The following is a 12,632-nucleotide window of genomic DNA, read 5'->3' as shown; positions in this document are numbered from 1 at the left end:
GAAAATCAAATCCACAAGGCTTATAGGACACCAAATGTACAAAATTACCACAGACCAAACCAAGGCACATTATAATGAAAATGCCTGGCATACAAAATAAAGATAGAATTTTAAAGGCTGCAAAGGAAAAGTGTCATACATCTTATTGGGGGATTAAATGCTACTCTTATTTCAGCCAGAGTCATACTCTTGCCCCAATTGGTGGTCATTCTCCCCAGGATGCACACAGCAGCTGAGCCACATCAGATTTAGAATCAGCATCAACAGCTCCCAGTTGAATACACAAGTGCTCAGTCTAGTAACACACCCAGGAATTGGCAGGAAGGGTGGAAAGGGCTTCTGCTCCTGATGACCAAACATTCGCCATAAAACACCATTACCTTCAACGTGGGTTGACATCATTCATCAGATGGTTCTCACTGGAGGTGACAGAAGTCCATGGGGAATTGATAAAAATGCAGGTGTATCCTGAAGCATTCCTGACAGCAGGAGACCAGTGTTTAAGGACTCCGTGGATTTGATATGTTGCCTACACATGTGAAGTGTTGACCCCCAGGGTCAACTGGGAACTGAAAGTGCTAGCGCAAGTATGTGACAGGGTATTCATTCATTGCTGATGTGGCAGATAAGAAAATTCACTTATCTCAGTCCTTAAATCCTGGAAGAATGAAACCCAGTCTCATGCGTCAATCAGAAGGTAGAGAAGGACTGGACCCCAGATCCAGTTACAGTCCACCCCCATATCTAACGACCCTAATGCAGGTCCTTGTCCTTTAGAATCAAAGAGTCATCAGTGCATGTTCCTCAACATCCTTCCAGGCTATTATCACTACACTGTACCTCTCAGTTTCATGTAGAAATTCCATATTGAAAACTCTTTGTAATGCAAATAAATGGAAAAGAATGGCCTTCTTCAGGTCCCAGGTATTGCTCACTGGTTTATATGGCCGCATTGCTGTGGGGTCCTGCCCATGAACTCATGCCCAGATCATCATGCTCATGGTCACTGAATGAGTCCAAAATTGCTGAATACCATGAAGCTTTGGATCACCCGTCAAAATTTCCTTTTACCAACCAGTTAAATTGACAACAAGAAAAAGTTAATGATTCTTTGAAATTTCCTTTAAAGGCTAGTCTCCCAAAATCTCCCACAACTTCCAATGGTGGCTACAGTTGAAACCCAGCCCCACGACCAGAGAATTCCTCATCATGACATATGAGTTCCTGTGGTTTGAAGGGTTACCTTTTCCTTTTGTTGGTCACACCATTGAAGGTATAAAAGAAGCATGTACTAAGTATGTGATAAAGGATGAAGATACAGTAATGGTGTCGTACCCTAAATCAGGTAAGGAATCAGGACAGGAAACACCCATGAGAAAGGTGAGAGCTACGTCCTTGTGCACTCAGCAGATGGATGGAATGTGCTCCACATGCCAGGGAGCCCTGCTCTGGGAGGAAGGGGCAGTGCCCCAGCCACTTCCATTCAGACAATTGCAGAGAGTGAAACAAGTGCTCAGCAGGGATCATCTTAGGTATTGGAAGAGCGTATAGGAGTGAATCCTAAGCAGATTCAGATGTTTGTGTGATGGCATGGGAGAAATGGGTGGTGAGCAGGACCAGTGAAGAACTAACAGCAAAAGAGCAGCTCAATAGAAATAAAAAGTTGAATAGGAGATCATGTGCAGAAGAAGGCTATTTTAGAGTAGGAGAATCAGCATGGGAAAAGGCTGGGAATCAAAAATGAGCAGGGAAATTGTAAAGGACTGAAAGGGCAGGCATCCTGCAACCTTGGGAGTGGAACTGGGGGCAGGAGCAGGGCAAACTGTGTGACAATGGAGGCCAAGGAATCAGAAGGGATGGTGTGTTGGAAAGTCAAGAAGAGTGGGAACATCATCAAAGGATCTCAGCAAAGAGCCATGAGGTGGAAGCAACCTCAAATGCATTGACAAGTGAATGCATAAACAAAATGTTGCATATTAATACAATGGAATAAAATTCATTTTTTTTTCTTTTTTTTGCAGTACTGGGGATCGATCTCAGGGCCTTGCACTCTACCAGCTGAGCTATATCCACAGCCCTAAAATTCAGCAATAGCAAGGAAAAATATTCAGAACCTTCTACAACATAGATCAGTCCTGAGGGCATTGTGCTAAATAATATGTCAGGCACAAAAGGAAAAATACTACATGATTCAATTGGTGCAAATACCTAGTGTAGTTAAGTTCATAGAAACAGAAAGCACTATGGTGGATCCAGGGACTGAAACGTGTACATAAGTAGGGAAATGCTGTTAATAAGCACAGAGTTCCAGTTATTAAAGATGAACAGGTTCTGAACATTGGCTGACAAAAACAGGAACGTGATTAACACTACTTAGCACTACCTGATTGCATGCTTTGAATGGGGATATGGTTATGTTTATGTTATGGATTTTATCATGGTTTTTTGTTCACAAGTCAGGTTAAAATGAATGAACATCACTTTTACTTCCTTATCTAGGAACCCACTGGTTGATTGAAATTCTCTGCCTGATTCACTCCAAAGGGGATACCAAGTGGATTCAGTCTGTGCCCATCTGGAAACGCTCAGCTGGTTACAGACAAGACTGGGTTGCAAATTGCTAAATGAGAGTGAAAGACCAAGACTCCTGACCTCTCACCTTCCCTTCCATCTATTCCCCAAATCTTTCTTCACTTCCAAGGCCAAGGTAAGTGTCTAATGTTTCATCAATGCTTTTTGTCCTTCATGGGCCTAGATAAAACCTGTAGATCTTGCAGGCTGTCTGCTCATGGGGTAGGTTGGGAGAGACCTGAGATTCTCAGACACTAGGTGAGGTTGATGAGGCCACAACTCAGACCACACTTGAGTGCAAGGATGTGGACCATTGCACTCATTACCTAGCCTGAATTGAGCCATACAGGACTGGCTAAGGCCAGAGTCTTAGAAAACCACAACTTATGTGCAACCAGAATTTATAACTTCATCTACACTAGAGTATCCCTCCTTCCTGCTCTTGAAGATGTTAGCTAATATTAATTCAATAAAAGCCTCGTGCCAGGTAGGTGGAAGCCCCCATGTCAGAATTGCCCATATGGAGTGCAGAGTATGCATACATCAATAAATGCATAAACCCTGGGACTGATCGGGAGCCTGGCTCTCTATTCTAACCACCACAGCCCACTGCATGTCAATGTGCTTTGTGATCAGCAGCCACTTCAGCCTCCCCATGGCTGAGGATTAGTCAGCATGGACCATGGATATCCAAGATCTAAGGTGTCAGAGGCTATTTGTAGAAACATGCTTTCTAAAAGTGTTTGTTGACTTCTGATTTTTTTCATATGTTTCTTTAAACATCACCAAGAAACCTAGATTAATGAACTCCTGTCTTGGAAAGTGCCTCACAGTGAGGCTGCTCCAATACACACAATTCCATGTCTCCTGTTGGGTTTCCTTAACCTCTGCCTCATTAAACTGAGGCCTAAGAAGACATTAGACCTGCAAGAATAACACCAAGACAGTTGATGCAAACACATGTCAAATTCTGATGTTCCACTCCACTGGTGTGTGTTATGTTTGTGTGCGTTTGTGTGTGTTTTCATTAACATTGAACACAGGCCTCTTAATATATACATATGTACACAGTTAAGCAACTATATTCCAGACCAGACTTAGACATTTCTACAGTCCAGAAAGATTCCCCAGGCCCCTTCTACTAATCGGTGCCCACAAACTGAGGAAACCCACCCTGGAATACAGTTACAGATTACTTTGCTTATTCTTGAATTTGTATAAATGCCTTCATGCTTTATGAAAGTAATGTCTGTGCAATTCTCAAAGGTCTTTTGTGTGTGAATGACCGTATATTGTTATGAATCTCAATATTTCATAACTTCTTAATCCATTCTGCTGTTAGTGATCATTATGGGAGAACACAAAAATAATTCAACCATTACCATGTAAAACTTTTCAGCAGCTTCCTCTATTCTGTAGACTGATAACCCAGAAATAAGAAACAAGTTAGACCTCTTCTATTCCTATCAAGGAATATGATATAGGAAGTTTACAATGTATATTTTATTAAGGAATACTATAACGAATTTGTCAAAGGAACCCACTGAAGTTAAATAGAGATTCAGTAAGATCTACCTGAGGAAAGATCAAGATCAAGGTGAGAAATGACTGATTGAGACTGATTTTTCATTCCCTCATTTTTTCCTAATTTAAGGTGCTATATCTCATGAGAAATCCCAAAGATGTTCTTGTATCAAGTTATTATTTTTGGACTACATCAAACCTTACTTAAGAAACCAGAGTCACTGGAACAATACTTTAAATGCTTCATCCAAGGAAATGGTGAGAGTTCCGAGACATAAGATCTGCTTCCCCAACTCTACTGCCCTTTCTACTAATTTCCTGTTATCACTTTTGTGTTCTTTTTCTGTATACTTTCCACATATGAGAGAAGACAGACAACCCTTCCCTTTGTGAGTCTGACTTCTTTCAATTAGCATGTTGTTCTCCAGTTCCTTCCTTTTTCCTGCAAGTGACAGAATTGAGTTCTTCTTTATGATTCAGTAAGCCATGTCATGTATATGGAGTACATTTCCTTTATCCATTCATCATCCAGTGGATACCTAGGCTTGCTCCATAACTTAGCTGCTGTGATTGAACTGCTATTAACATGGGCATGCATGCATTGCTATAGTACAATGACTTTAATTCTTTTGGATAAATACCAAGGGATTCTATGACCAAGGCATATGGTGGTTCCATTCCTAGACTTTTGAGAAAACCCCATACTGATATCCATGCTGGTGGTACTAATTGTAAGTGTTCTTTTTCTCTCACATCCCTGACAGCATTTATTGTTATTTGTGTTCTTGATGATTCTAACTACAGTGAGATGCAATCTCGGTGTGGCTTTAATCTGCTTTTATCTGGTTGTGTAAGAAGTTGACAATATTTTGTATAAAATTGTTTGCCATCATATTTCTCCTTCTGAGAAATGATTGTCATTTACCCATCTATTCATTGGGGTATTTGATTTTCGGTGTTAAGATTTCTGAGCATGTATATATTCTGGGTATTAATCCTGTCACAGGAGTAGCTGGCAAAGATTTTCTCCCATTCTGTAGACCCTCTCTTCTTTGTCTCATTCCCTTTGCTCTGCAGAAAGTTTTTAATTGATGCCATTTCATTTACCAATTCTTGGTTTTGTTTCCTGAACACTAGGAGTCTTATGGAGAAAGTCATTCCTGCATCTATACATTGACGTGAAGGTGCTTTGTTTCCTACTAGTAGTTCCAGTGTTGATGGTCTAATTCATGTTTTATTGATCCACTTTGAGTTCATTTTTGTGCAGGATTTAGCGTCATTTCTCTATATGCAGGTATTCAGTTTTCCAAGCACCATTTATTAAATAGGCTGTTTTCTCCAATATTTGCTTTTGGTGTCTTTGTTAAGGATCAGAAGAGTCTGTCTCTGAAGATTGTCTCTGTGTCTTCCATACTAATCAATTGATCTATAGGTCTGGTTTGATATAAGTTCAATTTTTCTGTTACTACACCTCTTTGGTATGATTTGAGATTGGGAAGACATTGGAATGTGACACCTTCAGCATTACTCTTTGTGTGTGAGTGTGTGTGCTGGGGACTAGACCAGGGCCGAGCACATGCCAGTCAAACGCTCTGCCACTGAGCCTCATGCCAGCTCTTCATCATTGTTCTCATTGCTCAGATGGCTTTAGATTTTTCTGTGTCATTTCAATTCTGGGATTCTTGCTTCTATTTCTCTGAAGAACGTCAATGGTATTTGATAGGGATTGCATTGACTCTGTAGATTTATTTTCGTAATATGTCAATTTTGATTCTGGTGATCCAAGAACAAAAGAGGGCTTCTCAAATTCTCATGTCTTCTTCAATTTCGTTCTTCAGTATTCTATAATTCTCATTGAAAGAGATTTTTCTCCACTTTAGATAGATCACATCCAGGGTTTCTTGAGTATTGTTTGATATGGTACCAGGGACTGAACGCAGGAGTGCTTAACTACTCAGCCACATCACCAGCACTCTTTTGGATATTGCTGAGTTGCTTAGGGCCTCACTAAGTCGCTCAGGCTGGTTTTCACCTCCCAATCCTCCTGCCTCACCTTCCTGAGTCCCTGGGATTGTAACCATCTGTCACGAAACCTGGATAATTAGGATTTTTTAAGACCATTGTGAATGGAATTATATTCGTGATTTCTTCCTCAGCAGATTCATTACTGTTATGAAGAACAGATCTTGGGCTTTCTATATTGGTTTTGCATCCTGCTACTTTGCTGAATTTGGTAATCAGTTGTAGAAGTGTTTGGGGAGAGTTTTTGTGTCTTCAAAGCATACTATCTTATCATCTGCAAACAGTGATAATTTGGCTTCATTCCTACTTGTAATATTCTTTACCCATATCCTGCCTGATTTCTAAGGCTAGAGTTTCAAGAACTCTATTGAATGGGAGCCGTGAGTCTGGACATCATTGCATTCTTCCTGATCTTAGGAGAAATGTTTACAGTTTTCACCAATTAGCATGATATTGGCTTTGGGTTTGACACATATAGTCATAACGTTCAGCCAAGTTCTTCTCTCAAGAAGATTCTTCAGATGTGGTAAAAACCCTTCATAAATTTTCACAAGTTGAACCAAACTTAAATCCCTAGAATGAAACCAACGCATCATGATATGTAATCTTACTGTTGAATAGGATTTGCTAATATCTCAATAGGTTTTCTGTGTCTGTGTTCATCAGGAATAGTGATCTGTTGTTTTCTGACTTGATATGTCCTTGGTTTGGGTATCATGATGATATTAGTTTCTTAGAATGAGTTCAGGAATGGTCCCGCTCTCTGTTTCATTACCTAGTTTGAGGAACATTATCAATATACCTGAATCAAACTGTCAGAGTGTGATGAGTGACAGGGACAGCCCAGCCGCTGTTTGGTAGTGTTTAACCTGCACCCCTGTACCTGACCTGCATTGCCTGATGGATCATGGTTTGAGCACATTCGTGGCTGGATGTCCATGAGACACAGGGAGAACGTCCTGCTGCTGAGTTATGAAGAGCTACAGAAGGTGAGAACGCTCTCATAGTCAGTGCCTGCCACTACACAACTTCCTTGCTCCCTCTTGATCCTCAGTGTCTCCACTACACGTTTCCTGTCAAAGCGCAGCCTCTCGGAGAACACTGGGAATTAATAAGCCCTGGGTCTTCTTTACCCTGCTTATGCTTAACACTCACCAAGTTCAAGCCCTTTCTCCATGCCTCATCCTGAGTTCCATCTGGGAACAACTAAAGGGCCCTTCCACACACTGAGGCAGGGTGCCAGGGTTTATTCTCATACCTGTGGCTGTCAAGGATTTCTCTGTGCAGAACCCAGGATGCTGACAGGAACCTAGTCATCACAACGGACAGGCAGAAAGTACTAACCCCAGAATGTGTCCCTCTCTCTGGCTTCTCCCCTTGACTGACAAGGTGATGAGAAGATGAGAAGTCACTCTGTGTGACTCCTCTGAGAGGTCAGGGATTGGAGTGACAGGAAAGGTCTGCAGATGGTGCTGAGCACTGGGGTGGGTGCAGGTAGAGCTGGGCAACTGGAAGACCTCTACCTATCTGAGCACAGGACGGTGACTGTGGATGACAGTCATTGTGCCTTTCCACATTGCAAATGGAGAGTCTGTTCAAATTTCCCAAGTAAATATCTGAGTGTGAGGACACTTACACTGATGGATATAGCACGCTGAATATCTACTGATTCTAAGTTGATTTTTCTGTTGGTGCACGACCATGCCACACTGACCTGCACAAAGCTGCACAGTTCTGTGTGAGTTTACTAGGTCCAGATGTAACTGAAATCTTTAGAATTTTTATAAATATCATTCAGAATTATTAAATATTGTGCAAAAACCAAAACAGTGAACAGACTTTAGAAAACACGTGGTCTGTTAGTGATGTCTTGGGGACGGAGCAGATGCCATATGCAAGCTGTCTGCTTCCCCTGGTGAAAGGCCTCTGGTCTCCTTCCTGCAGCTACTTCATGTTCTCCTGTGTTCTCAGCATGAAGTCAGTTCTCACCAAGGAGCCCTGGATACCATGTTCACCTACCTCAGCAGCAAGCTCCCACACTTCCCTGTAATTCTCACTAGAAATCACACAATACTTTTTAAATTACTACCACAGTTGTTTCTTATTGTTCTATAGTAACTGGGGCTCAGAGGACAAAAATAATTATAAAGCACTGTTACCCTAAAGGGAAGGTGTAGGAGCCAAAGCAATATTTTTTCTTACAGATATACATGTCTTTTTTGGGATCTCCCAGGGATATCCCTCCATAATCATGGGTCTGAGTTGAGGAAGATTTTCCAAAGTCCTATGTTATTCAAGTGCCAGTTATGGGACACAGCATCATCTGGGGTAAGGAGGAGTCTTTTGGACTTTGTCTCTTGACCTTATCTTGCACTCTCAGGAGTCTCTTTAGAAATCCTGACACCTGCCTCTGGGGTGTCCTAAACTCAACCACACTGGGAAGCAACCCTGATCTTCATATCACACACCCTTTCTGTCCCTCTTCCTGTTCCCTTTTGCTTTCTCCCTCCTTCTGGAATCCATCTCAGCCTTTTTCCATTTGGATACATCTTCCTCTCCTCTTTCTCTCCCACATCCCTCTTAACACTTCGATTCCAATCTTCTCATGTCTGCTGTCTTTCTCTTTCACAGTCTCAATCTTGCTTGTTCGCATTTTAGGACCCAAGAAGCACCATAGAGAAGATCTGTCAATTCCTGGGAAAGAAGTTAAATCCAGAAGAACTGGATTCAGTCCTCAAGAATAGCTCCTTCCACGTCATGAAACAAAATAAGATGTCTATTCTTGAAACAATGCCTGAATCTTTAACGAGTCAGCACTTCTCAATTGCAAGGAAAGGTAAATGCTCTGGTTTCAGAATGCATGAGATTACTCTTCTCTTTACCACCCGACAATAAGAGTGAAGGTGTTTGAACATATCACCTTTAATCATGTATGGCCCTGAAGCTGCTAGTGTTGCCTTACAGAAAAAAAATGTTTGATTGAAACTGGTATTGGCTGCAGGTACCTGGGGAAAGCTGATTCAGTGCTAGAGAGGAGGGTGGTTTTGGAGATGGTGGTGTCTGGGCTACTCCACTGCTGACTTACCATAGAAAACAGCCCTAAAGATAGAGATTCCCAAAGAAAGAGCAAGCTGAAGAAGGTAGAGAGGAGGTCGTTTGCCAGGAGACATTGTCAGGCCTCCTTCTTGTGAGGAAAGATTAATCCCATCAACGCACTTGGATTCAGGCCTATTGAAAACGTCTACTGCAAGTGATGTGAGAACCTCTTTTTCCAAAATTCCTCCAGTTCTCACGTATCTGGAATGGTGAACCATGGAATAAATCTAACAAATGCTTCAAAAGATACTCAAGAGGTCAGGATTCCTGCACACAATGCACATGGAGCACAGAGAGATAAACCAGAGGACTGGGCTGGGGATGTCACTCAATGAGGGAGCAGAGTCTAGCAGAGGAAATCAATGAAGATTGTCTGATAATGAAGACAACAATGAAAATAAGAGTGAGAATGAGTGTTTATAAGATAGCAACGACATGTTAGGCATTCTACTACAATAGTGTTTACATAAATATAACATATTAGCATAGATATTTTATATATTTATTGTACGATTATATGTAACAATTTAAATGATACATAATATAACACAAAATCACTTAAGTGAAGGCTTTATATCCATATCATTAATTTCCATTTCACACCAATATTCTCAATGGTAAAGCCTCTGGGGCTTCCTAAATTCTTATCTGTAAAAAAGGATATGATGCTCATATTTTATTCACTCCTTATTAATCCTGCCAACATTTACTTAGTATATAGCATGTCATTCTTTGAAGCACGAAGAATGAGACAATTAATAGAAAGTGTTGACTTCCTAATATTTTAAAAACATACCATATGCACATTCCAAAAGGAAATGCCTAGAACATGCCATGTTTGATCATTGCTGTGAAGTGAACGAGGGTGGAGGTGTTCAGTCTGAACTGAGGGCCTCACTGAGTAACTGCATGGGAGCAAACACTTGAAAGAGGCAAATGAACAAGAGGTGAATGCGTCCAGCAGGACAGCACTTTAGGGAGAGGTCAAGACATGTAAAGAGCCTGCAGAGGGGGAGCCTGGCATGTTTAAAGCTGGGCAGTCCCAGGGGTGGCATCTGGAACAACAAGAACGCTATGGCCAGAACAACAAAAGCACCAAGGGACTTACCTGCAAGAGACTGGAAGTCCTGGGAGACTCGGAACCAGAAGTGACTGGAGCCACTGGGCCTGGCAACGCATCAGTGTGGGTGCCAGGGGCAGAATAGCTTCTATCAGAGAATGGCCAAAGCAGACTAGTTGTCGTCTGATCTGATCACCCAGGTCAGAAATTTGGTAGCTTGGGCCAAAGGGGTAAAACAAGAAGTGGTCAGGCTTAGTTATATTCCAGATATTCTGATTTTATACCCAGCACTGTGGCTTATGGATTTGGTACAAGATGGTTGGGGAGAGAGGGGGAGTCAGGACACACTATAGAGGCAGGTAGAAGTGTAAAAGCATATGGTGCCCAGGCAGCAGGAGGGCTCTCCATGACCCAGTGGTCATTATACTGCTTTGACAGTGTAAGGACATCCTAGTTTTCAGACCTGTCACTAGATCTGATGTGACTCTCCTTCATGTTTCCAGGCATCTGTGGGGACTGGAAGAATCACTTCACAGTGCCCAAGATGAAGCCTTTCATAAAGTATACCAAGAGAAGATGGCAGATTTTCCCAAAGACCTGTTCCCATGGGAATAATGTCCAAGACATTTTGGGTCTTATATGGATGCTAATAAATGTTGTCCTGTCCTGGGATGAGTACAGAACTGGGGAGTTCTAGAATAAAACCCATTTCTAGAGGAAAGGGGAGGGAAGGACAAGATGGCATAAAGAACCAATGAAATATAAACTAATAGAGGAGCAAAAGGAAATCTAGCTGAGAAGAGAAGGAGAATGGGAAAGGGGAGGAGGCCCAGCAGGGAGGGGGGAGCGAGACCTGAAATGTCTTTCCCTGCAGGGATGAGTGTTTCTGGATCTACTCAACTACTGTGCATAATAAATCTAACGCTCTGACACAAAATTAAAAACCTTGTTCCTCACTCTGGAGCCCGGAATTATACATTTTGCTTCTCTGATCACTTACTTCTTAAAAGTGACTGGGATTTCTCTATTCAATTCATTACTTTCTAGCTTTAAAAGAACTTTATAGTCTTTTAAATGCATAGAAGGCCAGACACAGAATATGAATATCACACACAATTGTGTCTAATTTTTAAAACAAGAATAGAATATAGAAGAAGCTAAGGTTCCTTTTCTATGACATCTATCTCCAGAATCCATGAGGAAGATGATCTGCAGGAGTCTAATTTGCAACCTAGTTTTCTTTTCATTCCTAGTGGTGTAAACACCATAAATAACAAGTGCTGGGAATGGAACTTTCATAAGGTACCTAAATGATGAGTGGTATGATACATTCACAGACTTACTATTCAGCAGTTATCCTTGGTTTTATCTGAGCTGATGTGCATAGAGTACTTCAGAACTGAATTGAGGCTTGACACACTGTAGAGTTACCGGTACTCCTGTAAATGTCTCTGGGTTCTCCTCACCAATTTCCCCATATTTCCTTGGGCAAGTAAGAAAAAACCAAGGTCAGAGTTTTCCTCAGGTGAACATTTAGAACTGATTTTGACTGTTCACTTTTAGTCTCTTGTAGGTGTAACAAAATGTTTCTCCAATCATCTTGGAATGAAAGTAAAAGTCAAATCAACTCATTTACCACTGCTCACTTTGAGATGACTGTGGAATTCATTAATTTTGGAGGTCAAGCAGCTGAGCTACATAGCATTGGTCTCCTACTACCTTGCTGTAGAAAACACCTCTTCCATGAGGGTATGATGATAACAGTTGCTTAGGATTCTTTTTTGGTGATGGGGGTATCAGGAATTAAACTCCGGGACTTGACCACTAAACCACAAAAGGAGCTCTATTTTGTATTTTATTAGGGACAAGGTTTCAGTGAGTGGCTTAGCATGTCACTTTTATAGAGACTGGCTTTAAACAAGCAATCCTCCTGCCTCAGCCTCCTGAGCCCATGGGATTACAGGCATGTGCCACCACTCCTGGCTCAGTAGCTTAGGAATCTTTAAAGCATTTGTAGATCATTTGGAAACATCCTGACTCTTCACTTGCTGCTGCAGATGTCCAATGGGTCACTGAAAACAGAAACGAGAAGCATGCCCTCTCTGCCTTCTTGTCATATGTCTCTTCTCTGTTAGTCTAAAACTTTGGGCCAGGTTTTTGCTCAACTCTGCAGGTAAACATACTCATCATTTCTCAAGTGGCTCCTCTGGACTCAAATACAGGTTGATTTGACCTCAGCTGACCTAACTTGCCTCCTGCCATGAAGGCTGCATACAGCAACAGAAAGTTAACCAAGACTCTGTCCCTTCCAGGCCTCGGGAGTGGCTCCTAAAGTCTCCAGTCAGCAGTTCATTCCTGC

At 41.7% G+C, this 12,632-nt stretch overlaps 1 pseudogene; it reads left to right on the top strand.

Moving 5' to 3' along the window:
- The first annotated feature begins 1,209 nt into the window (after positions 1-1,209).
- LOC124974885 (sulfotransferase 2A1-like) lies at positions 1,210-10,888 on the top strand (annotated as a pseudogene).
- The last annotated feature ends 1,744 nt before the right edge of the window (positions 10,889-12,632 follow it).

Source organism: Sciurus carolinensis, unplaced genomic scaffold (assembly GCF_902686445.1).
Source record: "Sciurus carolinensis unplaced genomic scaffold, mSciCar1.2, whole genome shotgun sequence".
Taxonomy (NCBI): domain Eukaryota; kingdom Metazoa; phylum Chordata; class Mammalia; order Rodentia; family Sciuridae; genus Sciurus; species Sciurus carolinensis.
This window is presented reverse-complemented; position numbering and strand designations above follow the sequence as displayed.